This window comes from Mirounga leonina, unplaced genomic scaffold (assembly GCF_011800145.1).
Source record: "Mirounga leonina isolate KUSES-001 unplaced genomic scaffold, KU_Mleo_1.0 Mir_321, whole genome shotgun sequence".
In the NCBI taxonomy this organism is placed as follows: Eukaryota; Metazoa; Chordata; class Mammalia; order Carnivora; family Phocidae; genus Mirounga; species Mirounga leonina.
In genome coordinates, this window is record NW_023270680.1 from 2,131,689 (window position 1) to 2,136,091 (window position 4,403).

At 44.1% G+C, this 4,403-nt stretch overlaps 1 pseudogene; it reads left to right on the forward strand.

The window, feature by feature from the left end:
• Positions 1 to 2,942: 2,942 nt before the first annotated feature.
• Positions 2,943 to 3,829, forward strand: LOC118026794 (annotated as a pseudogene).
• The last annotated feature ends 574 nt before the right edge of the window (positions 3,830 to 4,403 follow it).

A 4,403-nucleotide genomic window follows, 5' to 3' on the forward strand; every position in this document is an offset into this window, starting at 1 on the left:
CTAAAAATTATTCTGTTGTGTGTGTGCTTTGAATAGTTAGTTTGGAGAATACCATTAGCTCTGATTTGGCCCCAATTTATGTACAGGGATGGGCTTTTCCTGGGGCCAGTCTTACGAGTGCACCAATTAGGTGACTGCCTCTGTGGTCCTCAACAGTCGATGACCCCAAATACCATTGCCCCAGGAGAGCAGCCTCCTGTAGATCTTTGGGTCTCCCACCTGTGACATACGGCAGGTAACAGCATGATAAAATACTTCCATATACGTATTACAGGGAGATGAAACCAGGGAGGAGGGTTGGGGCAACATTTGATCAATTTTACAAGGTATGCTGCATTGTACAGATGTGTTGAGCCACACTTTTATGGAAGCAGAAATGGTTCCTACACGTGAGATGAGAGCCCTAAATCTGACACATCTGTGGGCTACACCCACATTGTGCTACCACAAAAAGAATGAAAACATCACCCCTTTAAGAATGATTTCCCTTCCAAAAAGCATGGCTGGAGTTCAGAAACAGTGGACGTTTCTGAACTCTGGCTCTGAGAATAAACTTGGATAAATGATTTATCTTTGAACATCTTCCCTCTGTATTTTCCTTTGAAGAGTTCGATGTGTGGGTATGTGTTGTATTTTTGTTTTTTTAGAATGTCAAAGCAGAATAAGGTTTCTTGCATCTGATCTGCTTGTCTTTAGTGCAGAGTCAGGTTAATTCAAGGTAGAAAGAAAGAAATATTGAAACGCACAGCAATCAAGTTGTATCTAGATGCATCATTGTGTGTTACTGTTTCTCAACACTCCCCTCCCCACCCCCCCAGAGGGCTGTGTAAGGGAATCTGTTTGGCATCACACATCTCAAGCAACTGAAAAAGTTTCTCTTTGTAACTTTCCTCAAGTTACCCTGTTTTTCTGAGATGGTGAAGTTTTGTGGGTCAAATATGAAACAATTAGCAAATTCATTATGACAATGTCGTTTCCTAGAAGTGTGAGATCAAGTAGCCACCTTGGAAGGAAGGGGCTTTATTTAAAAGTTAATGAAAGGACCTGGGGCAAAAATTCACATTGGCAGAGCATCATTTTGGGGAGGTGTGTCAGGCAGGGCCCCCTCCTGTCATGAAGAGGAGGGAGGTCACGTTGGACTTTTATCAGGCATTCTGGGAATACCATGATGTCTAAACAAACATCAGAACATTGTGTTTAATATACAGATAGATCCATCTTCAGACACGTGGCCAAATGACTACCAAATACTCTACAAGTTGTGAGCAAAAGAAAGAAGGAAGAAGAAAAAGAGAATGAAATAAAAAAAATTTGAAGTAATGCTTTTAAACTTGAGAATATATTAAAATTTCCTGGAGGGCTTGTTAAAATAAAGACTGCTGGGTCCTATCCCCAGAGTTTCCAATTCAGCCTGAAATGCCTTCAAGAATTGGGATTGACAACAAGTTTCAATGTGCTGCTAATATCGCAAGCTCACTCTGGAAACCTCTGCTGTGATGTTTATGAGAGTAAGGATCTTTTCCCACAAAAAGATAGAGATAGCATCATTCCTAATGTGAAAGACTGAATGCTTTCCAAGATTGGAAACAGACAAGATGTCCACCTTCCCCGGTGGGAGAGAGAGGAAGGGAGAGAGAAGAAGAGAGGGAGAGACACAGAGGGAGAGAGAGAGAGACAATCTGCTCAGAAAATCCCAAGGAATCCACAAATTATCAACTATTGATAATAGGTGAGTTCAACAAAACTTTAGGACACAGGGCACTTCTCTGCATTACCAACGAGCAATTGGAAACTGAAATTTAAAAATAATACTGCTCAAAAATTATTTTGATAAAATTACCAACATATGTGCATTTCCTGTACACTAAAAATTACAAAATGTTGCTGAAATCATAGACAACCTAAATAAATTTGATTTACCACATTCATGAAATGAAAAACTCAGTATTGTTTAAGATGTTATTTCTCCCCAAGTTGATATATAAATAATCCCAATCAAAACCTCCTAGGGCTTTGTTGAAAAACAGAAATAGTCAAACTAATTACAGAGTGGAAATGAAAATACAAAGGAACCAGAATGGTCTAAACAATTCTGAAAAAGAGGAAGAGGGTCGGAGGACTTATATTTGTTGATTTTAAGACTTACTGTGTATCCACAGTAAACAAGACGAGGTGATATTTCCATAACGGCAGCCATATATGTCACGGAACAGAATAAACAGTCCAAAAATGTCTTATACCCATATAATCAAAGGATTTTTTTGGCAGAAATCCCCAGAGTAATTCAAGGGGGGAAAGGATTGTCTTTCCAATAGATTCTGCAGCAAAAGATGGATATACATATGAATGAAAATGACCCTCAATATTTACTTGACACCATGCACAAGAATTACCTTGAAATGGATCATAGATCTAAATGGAGGAACTAAAACATGAAACTTCAAAGAGAAAAGACATAAGAGATGTCTTAGTGAACTTGGATGAGGCAGCGACTTTTCAAATAGGATTGAAAAAATCATAGCCATACAACAACCAGGAAAGAGAAACTAGGTCTTACCTGAATGCAGGACGTTGGCCCGTCCGGCCGCAGAGCCTGGTGAGAGCCCAGCGCCCATCTCAGCCACAAGGGTCGGACTGCCTGAAGCCGGGGAGCCATTCTGAAGCTTCCCGAACCCTCATTTGTTGGCCTCCAGAGAAGACAAGGCAGCACGGGGAGCAGGGTAAGGGCAAAGTAGGGCCAGGCAGGCGGGTCTGTGAAGTCCCACAATTTAGTTCTCGGTGCTGGACTTCCTTGGCCCTTGAACCATTGCAAATCTTTGCTGCTGTTTAATAAGCGGGAAGACGTCTCCCAGTCCTGACACAAAGGACACCCTGTGGAATGTCCTCTTTGCATGGAGCCTTGGGGACAGGTGGTATCAAGTCCTTCCTGTGCTATCAGGTTTATGGACTTTTGTCATCGACTTCACGCTGACGATAATGGGCTTTGTCCCTCATGTGGAATATCTGGAAAACCCAGCAGTTTATAAGCCGCTGTCCCAGGAAGAACTGCAAAGCATAAAGAATAAGAAAAACCAGAAACGGCAATGAGAGAAAACAGAAAACACCAGAAAATTGAAACATTTGGCTAGTGTTTGTGTTATACAAGACACCCCTCCCCCCCCCGCCCCCGGTCTTTTGTAGGTCTGGCTCAGCACCTAGCAGCTTCAGAGGTTTGAAAATGACCAGAGTATTTGGGAAGTTGGGTAAAATACATGAAGATGTCATCAGTCACAGCCCCTCAGGTGCGGGTTCGCAAGGTCCAAGCTCATGAAACCCGCATCCGGTCAGAAGGCACTCGACCACACAGCTCGTCAACAAGGCGACGGTGGCTGGTGGGACCCCGATAGCATCTCAGGTACCAGTAAATACTGCAGTTACTCCCGAGAGAATTCGCAGCCTCCAAAGCCTGACCCCAAGTATCTACGTGAATTGGGGATGAGGAGGCCAGCTTTACAAAAGAGGAAATGCAGGTGGGTGAGCACCAAGGATATGAACAGAAGCTACTTGAAGAATTACATAAATCAAACCCCAATCATCTTCAGCGACACATGGGTTCAGTGGATAAGAATAAGAATGAGTGACACCACTGCAGAGGTATGATCCCCCACCAGCGAGGCTCAGATTCTCCCAGCATTGGGAAAGCTGGGGATTTCCAGCAGATGTCTGCAGTCATGCACATTTCCCTCCATCTGGTTTGTCCAAATCCAGTGCAGACATCCCCACTGGCTCATCCAGGGCACGGTCTCTTTCTGCAAGGGCCCTGACCGGGTCACAGTCGTCATTCTGGTGACTTCTGCTGTCCCAGCCCTTCCCAAGCAGGTTCCCTCCTATCGACAGCTCCCCACCGCCCTGGTGACCAGCCCACAGAGCAATCCCAGTGCTGTCCTCGATGCCGGCAAACAGCATGTGGCTTTGGTTCTTCTGAACAACCAACTTGGGTTTTGATCCCATTGGTGTCACTCATAGAGCCTTTGCAGACCTGGCTGATGAGGAGCTGTTGGTCCAACACCAGCCTTCCCTTTGGCCTTCACCTCTTCACACCCTGACCACCACGGTCGGGCTCTGGGTCCTGTGCCCCAATGACAAGCCCAGCTCTCAAGAGTATCCCGTCCCTCTTGCCACAGAGGTTCCCACAATGTCAGCAGCAGTGAGTTATGTCTACACCCTAAAGAGCCCCTATGGGTGTTCCTCATGCCTCCAACTAGTGTGTTAGCTCATGGTTGCTGAAGTATTTCTTCATTATGCCTGCAATGCATTGCATCAGCATAATAATTTTGGCATTGTTTCTCAGGAGTGATATTATTTTTAACTCACAAAATTAAACTTGCAGTGCTAATTAAGATCCCAGATGAGATTAGCCAGAA